Source organism: Gekko japonicus, unplaced genomic scaffold (assembly GCF_001447785.1).
Source record: "Gekko japonicus isolate JY-2015 unplaced genomic scaffold, Gekko_japonicus_V1.1 scaffold1687, whole genome shotgun sequence".
Lineage (NCBI taxonomy): Eukaryota > Metazoa > Chordata > Lepidosauria > Squamata > Gekkonidae > Gekko > Gekko japonicus.
Genome location: NW_015170936.1, coordinates 18,096 through 29,309, shown reverse-complemented (window position 1 = coordinate 29,309; position 11,214 = coordinate 18,096). Strand labels below are relative to the sequence as shown.

Below are 11,214 nucleotides of genomic sequence, written 5' to 3'. Positions count from 1 at the left end.
CCTGTGTGTGTTGTGTGTCTCCCCCCCCCCCCCTTTCCCACATGTGTTTTGCTCCCTCTGGGACTACTAAAGAGAGCAAAACTCATTGGGCGGGGGGAACCCTGGAGCAATAGGGACAAACGATTGACAAAAAGAACAATGCAGAAGTGGCCCATTTCCAGGGTCAGATTTTGGGTTTCCAAGATATGCGAGAGCAACGGCAAGGGTGGCCATTAGTGAGGGCTTGATCACAACCGACTTTCAGAGGCTCGGTGACCCACTTTTGGGTCCCAACCCACAGGAGGTATGGAAATACTGCCATAAGCAAGGTGCCACTATGGGGGAAAAAAATCCTGTCTCTTGTTGCCACCTGCCTCACTTTTGAAGGCGGGGGGTGGGGGGGGGGAAGCAGGGCTTGTGAGGCAGACCTGAACCAGCAGGCAGGCAAATATGGGACGGGACAGTTCTTCAAATACCCAGGCCCCGAGCCATTTAAAGCTTTAATAGCAAGAACCAGCACTTTGAATTGCACCCAGAAACACAGGCTGCCTGCGCAGACCTGACAATACCCCACTCTTATTTCGGATGAGGTGAAGTTTCTGGAAAGTTTTCAAAGGCAGCCCCACATAAAATGCTTTACAGTAATCTAGGCTTGCCGTTTCCCCAGGGGAGGGGAGGGGGTTTGCCCGCTTTAGGGGCCCCTGATCCACCCACCCACATCCAGCCGGCAAGAGGAATCCCGCCCCCAAAGAGCCAGGATCGCGCCCGGAAGGGTGGGGGCACACAACGCTCTAGCACTCGGTATAAAAACTCTATGGTACCATAGAGTTTTTGGCCAAATGCCAGTGTCCCCTGGCAACATGATCCCAATGAAGAGGCTCTGTCCCCCTGCCAGCAACAGGTGAGGGCCTGGCAATCCTACAGTAATCTAACCTGGATGTAATCAGAGCATGGATCACTGCGGCCACATCACACTTTCTGAGGAAAAGCCATAGCTGCATATCAGCCAGACCTGATAAAAGGTGCTACATGCCACAGAGAAGATTTGGACATGCAACTGCAGGCCAGGATCCAGTAGGGCCCACCCCCACTATGAACCCACCCCCACTTCAGAGGAGTTCAACCCCCTCCACGACACACTGACTTCTAGGTCCTGGAGCAGCTGTGTCAGCAACCAGCAGCAACTGTCTTTATCCTAACTCAGCAACTGTAACCTGGGGATAAAAATACTGGCCTGCTCTACAGGAGTGGTGTAAAGATTTTCAAAATTATCTGTGTGGACCGAAGTTATCCAAAATGAAATAAGTCTCGTTCCCTCCATTTGTCCACTTTACTAAGTATCCCTCAACTTGATTTGCTGAAGGACTGGGAAAAAGAGATCGCATGCTCATCATAACTTCCTCCAGTTGCACTCAGGTCCCAGAGAACACCGCTGATTTTTTAAATTAAGATTTTAAAAACTTAAATCATATTTTAGATCTTATTTAGCAATAATAATAATCCTGTAGCCCTCCCTCGGTTCACCACAAGACACGAACAAGTGAGGGTCTTTGTGAAATGGCCAAGTAGAAAGATCGGGCTCTACAAATGTCTAAGGAATATAACGCTCGTTGTCCTTCACTACTCGGATTTGGGAAGAAGGTAGTCAACACCATAGGCTGTGACAGGTGGAATGGTGAGACCACCTTAGGCAGAAAATGTGGGTCAGGCGCAACACCACCTTGTCCCCGTGGAACACAGATCATCCACTTGGAAAGCAAATAGGTTGCTCACCTTCTTAGCAGAGGTGACTGCAACTTTGAATGCCATTTTCCAGGTGAGGAGATGGAAAGAAGTCATTGCCATCGGCTCAGAGGGCCTACTTGGTGAAGTGTGTGGACTCTAATCTTGGAGAACCGGGTTTGATTCCCCACTCCTCCACTTGCACGTGCTGATGTGACCTTGTTTCAGTCACAAGCTCTGGCACAGCTGTCCTTAAAAAAGAGCAGTTTGTGTCAGAGCTCTCTCAGCTCCACCCACCTCACAGGGTGTCTGTTGTGGGGAGGGGAAGGGAAAGGAGTTTGTAAGCCGCTCTGAGACTCCAAGTGAAGGGCGGGGTATAAATCCAATCTCTTCTTCTTCTTCTACTTGTGAGCTTGGCCAAGACTAGAGATAAGCTCCACTCAGGAGCTACAGGCTTCTAAGGGGGATGGAGTCACAACATGCCCTTAAGGAAGGTTTTGGTGACCCTGTGAGAAAAAAGGGAATTGCCTTCTATCAAATCATTATAGGCTGAGATTGCTGCCAGGTGGACCTTTAGTGAGAAGAACCCGAGGCTAGACTGTTGCAGTGACACTAGGTACGACAAAACATCTGGTAATGGAGCCAATCTGGGGTCAAGCTGATGAGCGAACACATAGGTGGAGAAGCGTTTTCACTTGGACTCATAAGTGCGGCAGGTACCTGGCTTCCTGGCATTAAGCAACACGAGGGATGCTTCTGAAAGAAAAGTTAGAGAGCCAGTTTGGTGTAGTGGTTAAGTGCGAGGACTCTAATCTGGGAGAACTGGGTTTGATTCCCCACTCCTCCACTTGCAGCTGCTGGATGACCTTGGGCAAGCCATAGTTCTGTCAGAGCTGTCCTTAAAAGAGCAGTTTTCTCAGAGCTCTCAGCCCCACCTACCTCACAGGGTGTCTGTTGTGGGGAGGGGAAGGGAAAGGAGTTTGTAAACTGCTCTGAGACTGAGGGAAGGGCAGGGTATAAATCCAATCTCTTCTTCTCCACGCTGTCAGGCGGTAGAAACTGGGGTTGTGATGTAGAACCCTGCCCTGTTCCTGTGACAGCAGGTCTGGAACCAGGGGAAGTTGCCGGTATGTATCCCAAAATAAACATTATAAATTATAAATGATTTTTACCCAACTCTTATTTTGGTATTGCAAATCAAAACATTAACAAATTTACATTAATAGCAGTGAGCTATGATGACTTTTACAAAATTAACATTAACATTCATAAGAATAATGTTCTAACAAATACTTTCAAAAATATTGCAAAAATATATACAAAGATCCTATAGAGGTGTGTCTGAAGGGCTGCCAAGTCTCGTTGAATCGCGGCAGGGGATCGTCATTCTTTACAGGAGCTCTGCCGCGGGGGACGGCAACAGGCGTTGCACCGCCGTCGCCAGGATGTGACGCTATGCGTCGCTCTGGCAACGGGGCTGTTTGGAGTCCCGTTGCCAGAGCGACGCATAGCGTCACATCCTGGCAACGGCGGTGCAACGCCTGTTGCCGTCTCCCGCGGCAGAGCTCCTGTAAAGAATGACGATCCCTCGCTGTGATTCAACGAGACTTGGCAGCCCTCTGAATCAAAGAAGCTGTGACAATGAGTGCTTAGGTTACATCTCATTTCATATACCGTCTTCTTCAAAGTTGCTTCAACTTCAGTATTCAGCTTGAATGCTATTTAAAACATTCTTAATCTGGAACTGGTTATACAAAAACACTATACCCTAATAGCCAACTTCTTCGGCAAGAGTTTGTTAAAATACACACGTACCCAATCTTTAAATAACAGCAAGAAACAAAGAAGGAGGAGAAAATTGGATTTATACCCCGCCCTTCACTCGGAGTCTCAGAGCGGCTTACAAACTCCTTTCCCTTCCCCTCCCCACAACAGAAACCCTATGAGGTAGGTGGGGCCGAGAGAGCTCTTTCCAGAAATGTCTTTGAGAGAACAGCTCTGGCAGAACTATGGCTTGCCCAAGGTCATCCAGCAGCTGCAAGTGGAGGCGTGGGGAATCAAACCCGGTTCTCCCAGATTAGAGTCCACGCACTTAACCACTACACCAAACTGGCTGATCAGTATTCTCTAACAACACAGGCTTCCAATTCAAATGGGGTCAGCAAAGGTTCTCTAAAAATTGTTGCCAATGTCATCATTTTAAAACAAACTCTCACGTTAATTACTTACAGCTGCAAACCCATCTGTACATTTAAAGAACCAGAATACTATCTGACAATGAAATTATTTCAAAAAATCATGTCAGTACTCTTATCTATGCCCTATATTTTATAACAAAAATTAATAACTCGAACAAAACAAGATAAATCAAGATTCTGATTCAAACTAGTCAATAAGAACGTAATCTATAAATCCTGATGCGGGAGCACATCCAGCCTGTGCTAAAGGCGTTACACTGGCTGCCAACAGCTTTCCGAATCCGCTTCAAGGTGCTGGTTTTGACCTTTAAAGCCCTATATGGTCAGGGACCTGTCTACCTGAGGGACTGCCTTTCCCCGTATGTTCCCCAGAGAGCACTGAGATCTGGGATGCAACATCGCCTGACCCTTCCTGGCCCTAAAGAGGCCAGGTTGATAACAACTAGGTCTAGAGCATTTTCGCGAGCTCCCCAGTGAGATCCAGGCCCTGCGAGATCTCCAGCAATTTCGCAGGGCCGTGAAGACGGAGCTTTTCCGCTGGGCATACCAGTGAGAGTGATAGTATGCCAGCCAAGCCTGCTGACCAGTCGTAATGATTTACCGAACCGCTTTTATTTATATTTATTGTACTTATGTAAATTATTTTATGGATTAATGTTTTATATATGTTGTTTTTATGAATGTTGTGAGCCACCCTGAGCCGCTTCAGCGGAAGGGCGGGATAAAAGTTGAATGAATGAATAAATAAATAAAAAGCTTCTTGGCATAATAATATTTTTCTGGCATCATTGTGGTTTATACTTAAAAATTACACTTAACAATTATACTTAAAAATTACACATAAATGTATGTCTTCAATCACATGCCCGTTTTCAATAAAATGTGCAACCAAAGATGTCTCTATTATTTTATTCTTAATTCTGGATTTATGCTCCATGAAACATAGTTTAATGGCACATACCAACGTACAACAACTGGCATGGGCACATGACGACATATACAACTTGTGAGTTGCAGTTTGTAGAATGTGACAATTTTATGGAGTAAACTCCCTGCAGATGATGAAACTTCTTCATCCATTCTCCATTGTTAAAGAACATATGGAACAATTGCCATGTTTAAACTGACCGATAATGCTCAGCCTCTCCTTTGGTGTATGTGTAATATCAGACCTAACAACCTCATCTCTAATGCTCTTTGTTTTCCTCATATATATGGTGTTTTACTGCACCCTGGAATATGAGAAAAAAATATGCCAATATTTATGGATTATTCTTAACAGAATTTTCCAAAGCAGTATACTGAAATACACAGGTGATACTGTGAATTGTCTGAGGTGATTTCTCTTTAAATAAAACTTTTCTTTTTACAGACTGAGCCCCAGTCTTCGCTGCCTGTACTAACTGTGAAGGGTAACCATGGTTCCAGATTTGATTCTCCATTTTAATACATTCCTGATCAAAGTCTCATACATCTATGGAATTTTGCTTAAGCCTTAAGAATTGCTACCCTACTATGTTGGCATGAAAATTTAATAGTTGTATGAATCGTGTCGATCCATTCAAAAATTCTTGTACCTTAGTTTTATTACCTGCTTCTATATTTGAAAAATGTATTTTATTAATATAGCTGATCCTCATACATAACTATTCATGATATTTGATAATTTTTGATGAATTCATATCTTCCCCTGCCCTTTCCCCCGTTTGTATCCCACTTTATTTGAGAAAAAAAACATTACCCCCCCCCCCCAAATGTGTACCTTGCAACCGTCCCTGTACAGGGTTGCAAGGGTTATGTTCTTGATTGCAAATAATTCCTTCTCCCAAGTGGGTCATAAAGGTTTGCTATATTCAGTGCAAAGGGACTCCCTATAGCCACTCCTTTTGATTAAAAATTCCTTATCAAATCTGAAATAACTCTTCTTCAAAATAATGTCAATCAGTTCCATTAGGAAAAAAGTTCAAAATAGTCTCTGCTACCAAACAGGCTTCATCATGCCTGGGCCACCAAGGAGTCACTAGAATGCACAGTGTTCGGTCATGAATTATATTGTGGATGACACCGGGAATCAATGGATATGGGGGGACGGACGGACATGCAGAATAGTTTCCCCGTCCACTGGTGCAGAGAGCTCTCTCAAGAATGGCCCTTGAGAGAACAGCTCTGAAAGAACTTATGACTGACCCAAGGTCACACCGGTGGGGAGGACAGGTTATAAATTGAATAAATAAATAAATAATGCCATAGAGTCCACCTTCCAAAGCAGCCATTTTCTCCAGTTGTAATAGTGGGAGTATGTTCAGACTGTAACCGAACTCTCCCTCTCTTGTCCTGTTTGTTCACTACCAGTGAATCTGTAATTAGGTGAGATTGCTATAAGGGGACCCCTGCCCCATTGCCTGATTACATAACCTTGCTTTTCCAGCTAGTAGTTTTTCCCAGTTTTTCCTTCAAGGAGCCCAGAGCAACAAGGGTTCTTCCTTTCCCTATTTTACCATCACAACAATCCTATGAGGTAAGTTGTACTGAGAATGTGTGACTGGCTCAAGGTCGCCCAGCAAACTTCCATGACAAGAGTGGGAATTTGAACCCAGCTCTCCAATTCCAAGACTGACCATGCCATTTTTTTCTTAACCTAACTTCTGAGTTTTTTTTAAAAAAAACCCATTATTATTCTCCTATACCCAAGCCAGTCTTCTCCATCCCTGAGCTGTGCCACCCAAAACCCATGTGGGGCAATGGCTGGGAGACCGTAATCTACCTCACATGGCTGTTGTGAAGGTAATCTGGAGGACAAGAGCACAGTCCCTGCATCTGGGAGACCCAGCTTCAAAGTCCACACTTCAACAGTGAAGTTGGCCTGCTTACCTCAGAACAGTCACCCTCTCTGCCTCATCAAGTTTGTTGTGAGGATGAAATGGTGAAAGAGGAAAATGGTTTATTTATAACCCTATGGAAAGAAGAAAGGGATAAAAACAAATGGGCCAGTGCCTTTAAAAACAGGAATAGTTAACTAGTGTTTGTAAAACAAAATTAGAAAGTCATAGTTGCAGGGCAAGAAATGTTCAGAGGTGGTTGGCCCTTGCCTGCCTCTGCATCCTGACCCTGGATTTCCTTGACAATGTCCCATCCAAGTACTGACCAGGGACAACCCCGCTTAGCTTCTGAGGCTTGCTAACTCTGGGTGGGAAATTTGGGAACCGTGTCTATGCGGAGCAGAATCTGGAGAGCGATTTCACCTACCATCTATGGCATTCCACAGAGTCTGCCATTTCCTACAGGGGAACGGATCTCTGAAGTCTGGAATTTATTAGTTAATTCTGGAGAACTCCAGGGGCACCTTTAAGACAAACAAAATTTACTTTTGGGTATAAATTTTCGTGCCCATGGTATCTGAAGTGGGCATACCCACAAAAGCTTATATCCAGAATTGATTTTTGTTGGGTCTTAACCTAGCAGTTCGAAAGCAAGAAATTGCAAGTAGATAAATAGGTACCACTTCGGTGGGAAGGTAACAGCGTTCCGTGCGCCTTGGTGTTTGGTCATGCCGGCCACATGAGCACGGAAACGTCTTCGGACAGCGCTGGCTCTTCAGCTTGGAAACTGAGATTAACACCATCACCCTAGAGTCGGATTCGACTGGCTTTCGAGCAAGGGAACCTTTACCTTTAAAGGTGCCACAGGGCTCCAACTTTGTAACATTCACTCCAGCATGACCTTTCCGAGTCAGCGCTCTCTTGGCAACCCTTCGCTCTCCACCGCCAAAGCTCCCACTGGTTTTAATGGAACCAGATCGCACCCCGGTCTCCCCAGTCCAAGGGGGTTGGTCCTGTTTTGTTTCAAAGAGGCGCATTCATCTGTGTCGCCCTAATGATGCGATCTGGCTCAACTACCTAGAAGAATGTGTCCCTTTCCTTGACAACTCTCCTCCGCCCCCTCTCTGTAAAGTGGGGATTTCCTTTTGGGCAGACAGTGCACGCAAGTGAACTTTGTTATCGCTCGCGCTAGCGGCAAAGAATGTGCGGGAAAGTCTTGGCGTCGGTGCGTGAAGGAGAACAGCCTCTGCACACGCTCAGAGGCCCTCTGCGCCTCCTTCCCCCTTGACGCGCGGGGTGTGTGTGCGTCTCCGTTCTGTGTTGAGTCTGGAGATGCCCCTCACCCACCCACTCCCGCGCTCTTTCCTTCCCGCGCTTTGCAGCCACGCCCCCCGCACCCATACCTGAGATTCCAACGGCCAGATCCTTCCGCGTAAGCTTAGAGGAGGAACCAAAACGGCGCCGGCTTGTTTGGGGAAGCAACAGATCGGGGGGGACACGTAAATCCTTCGCGGCTTCTGATTGGCTGTTACTTCCTGCCACTCATGGGCGCCCCCCCGTTTGTGTGTTTGTTTGTTTTTAAAACAGCGCTCGAGGGTCTGGCCCGCCTCCCCTTGGAAGAGGCCGAAACTCGTGACGTGCCCTCGCGACCCGAGTTTCCTTCGTTGGTCAGAGACTGCGCATGTACCTCAGGAGAACGCCGAGGAAAGGATTTAAAAAAAAAATGGCCCTCATTGCTTTTCGCTTTGTGGGCGCTAGAGGGCGCCGTTGCGTAGCCGTCAATTACGCAACAGCCTAAGAGTCTTTATTAGTCTGGTTTGGTAGCGTGGTGAAGGTGCGATGCATAGCCGGTCGCTTCTCCAGCTGCAGTCGTGGTTTGGTTTACAGCATTTCCGGAGGCTTAGAGGCGGCCAAGTCTTCAAAGCACTGAGCAGCTGCAAATAGCAGAAAAAGAGGAAAAAACAGCAACCCATAGCAAGAAGGTTTCATAGCAAGAAAGAGGCTTTGAGCCAGGAGGAAAGGCACAGTATCAACACTTGAATAAACGGGATGAAATGCAGACATTTACAAAGACTTTATAATTTCTACCGTTATGCAGAGCTGTAGCCAAGTGGTTGCACCGCCACATGTAAAGCCGGAAGTGTGTCAGAAGGCAACACCCACCGCTCAGGCTCCACGGGACTGTTTTGGATTGCTAGGTATTGGGGGGAGGACACGTGTAGATCTGTCCTCACAGAGGAGGGAGAGCTTGTACCTGAACAAAACTTGGTATTAGAGGTGCCACTGGACTGTTCTGGATTGCTAGCTATGTGGGGGGGGGATACTAGATCTGCCCTCACAGAGGAGGGAGAGCTTATACCTGAAGGTGGGGGGGGGGCTCTGCAACTTACCTAGCTGCTTCTTGCTCCTTGTGGCCTGACTGAGGGCTGCTGGGAGCAGGGGATGGTGCTTGTTGCATGTGCCGGCCCCCTGGGCTCCTTACTGCCAAAACTCCGCTCCTGTGCGCTCCCGCAGGAAATGACCCCTGGTACAAAGCCAACTCAATGATTGAGTAGGGCAGGGGTGTCAAACATGCAGCCCGGGGGCGGATTAGGCCCCGGAGGGCTTCCATCAGGCCCGCAGTGGAACTGGCCATCTCCTGCTTCCAGTTCTGCTGCTGCTGCTGCTGCATCATAGCTTGCTTCGTCAGACTCTCTTAATCACTCAGCCATTTCATGTTTTAACCTAGACTCAGAACTCTGAGCATGAGATTTCTGTGGTGAATGTCAATAAATCAAAAGTAGGTTTGCAGTTTACAGAGATGTTTTAAGCATGTTTTTATTTTAAGGGGAAAAAAACTTTGTGTTTGTGTTGAGTTTGTATCTCCGCTACCTGGCATATACACATGGCCCAGCCCAACTAGGTCTCATTTATGTCAGATCTGGCCCTCATAACAAATGAGTTCGACACTCCTGGAGTAGGAATTGAACTTTGGTTCTCCTCCAACGGTGTGGTGTAGTGGTTAGGAGTGGCAGACTCTAATCTGGAGAACCGGGTTTGATTCCCCATTTTTCCACATGAAGCCAGCTGGGTGACCTTGGGTCAGTCACACGTTATTTCAGAGCTGTTCTCTCAAGAGCAGTTCTCTCAGCGCTCTCTCAGCTCCACCTACCTCACAGAGCGTCTGTTGTGGGGAGAGGAAGGGAAAGGAGATTGTAAACGGCTTTGAGACTCCTTCGAGAGAAGTGGGGTATAAAACCCAGCTCTTCTTATAGTCACAATATGTAAACTTTATTTGAATATATGCAAATTCTGAAACGTTTTTGTGCCTTTGCTATAACACTGCAACATAGAAAAGTCACAAAAATGTTTCAGAATTTGCATATATTCAAATGAAGTTTACATATCATGAATAGCCAGCCACCATAAAAAGGTAAAGGTTCCCTTGCTCAAAAGCCAGTCGAATCCGACTCTAGGGTTGCGGTGCTCATCTCCGTTTCAAAGCCGAAGAGCCAGCGCTGTCCGAAGACGTTTCCGTGGTCATGTGGCCAGCATGACTAGACGCCGAGGCGCACGGAACGCTGTTACCTTCCCACCGAAGTGGTATGCCAGCCACCATACTGGGGTTTAATTTTGTGAACTGCTCTTTAACGGAGCCAGTGTGGAGTGTAGAGTCTTGGACTGGGGAGATCCAAACTCTATTGCACCAACTTTATGCATCGAAGCAAAGCCTTCTGAAGGTTCCACCCTGCAAAGGAGAACAATCAGCTCCTACGTGCCCCCCGAGCATTCAGTGTTGAGGGTCCTGTTGTGTACTGGACTATGAACTATTGGCCAAGCTTCAGTCCCTGCTTCATTGTAGTGTATTCTGAAGCTGCCAGGAATACCTAATGTGTATTGTGAAACACCTAATTGGGAAGCTATGTTAAGCTTCGTCTTGAACAGGGATTGAAGTCCAAGACTAATGCGACCAATCAGGTTCAAATGTATATAAGCGGGAAAGACTCTGATTGGTCCTTTATACGCTCAACCTGATAGGTTGATAACTGTATAGTAGGAGTGGCTACATTAGCCCGGAATGTTTAAATACCGAGCAGCTGCAATGGAAAAGCTGTTCAGGCTATCAGAAGTTGTACCGTGTTAGAGAAGTGATCGTCAAGCTGAAATAAACCTGAGTTTTGCTGAAATCACTCTCTGACTATTTGTTAAGCACCGGACTTAACAATTGGCGACGAGGATGGGATCCCAGAGCGGGTAGGCAGCCCCGCTAGTCCCAACCCCACGACGGACAACAGCGAGCCGCAACTCGCCGAGGCAGAGCAGCAACAGGCACATTCATAGAAGCCCAGTATCCTGATCTGCCAGTTCTCATTGGCTGCTCCTGACAGCAGGCCAATTGAAGCACAGCAGGGTACTTGGAGGGAAAGCATTCTATTGGTCTTTATTCTGTAAATATGATTGGTTCTTACCGTTCTACTGGGCGTGGTTTCCCCAGCCTGGGATGTTTAAAAGGAGCT

The 11,214-nt window shown here is 46.7% G+C and overlaps 1 protein-coding gene across 3 annotated transcripts in view; it reads right to left on the bottom strand.

The window, feature by feature from the left end:
- CCDC82 (coiled-coil domain containing 82) overlaps positions 1-8,197 on the bottom strand; it is a 21,167-nt gene extending 12,970 nt beyond the window's left edge. Inside the window, exon 1 of one of the 3 annotated variants that reach the window (XM_015418853.1) lies at positions 8,122-8,197. The gene's annotated coding sequence lies outside the window, so the exon portion shown is untranslated. Of the gene's footprint in view, positions 1-6,770; positions 6,847-8,121 lie in introns of those variants that run through there. The other 2 variants (XM_015418855.1, XM_015418854.1) reach the window with 2 other exon arrangements.
- Between the last annotated feature and the right edge of the window lie 3,017 nt (positions 8,198-11,214).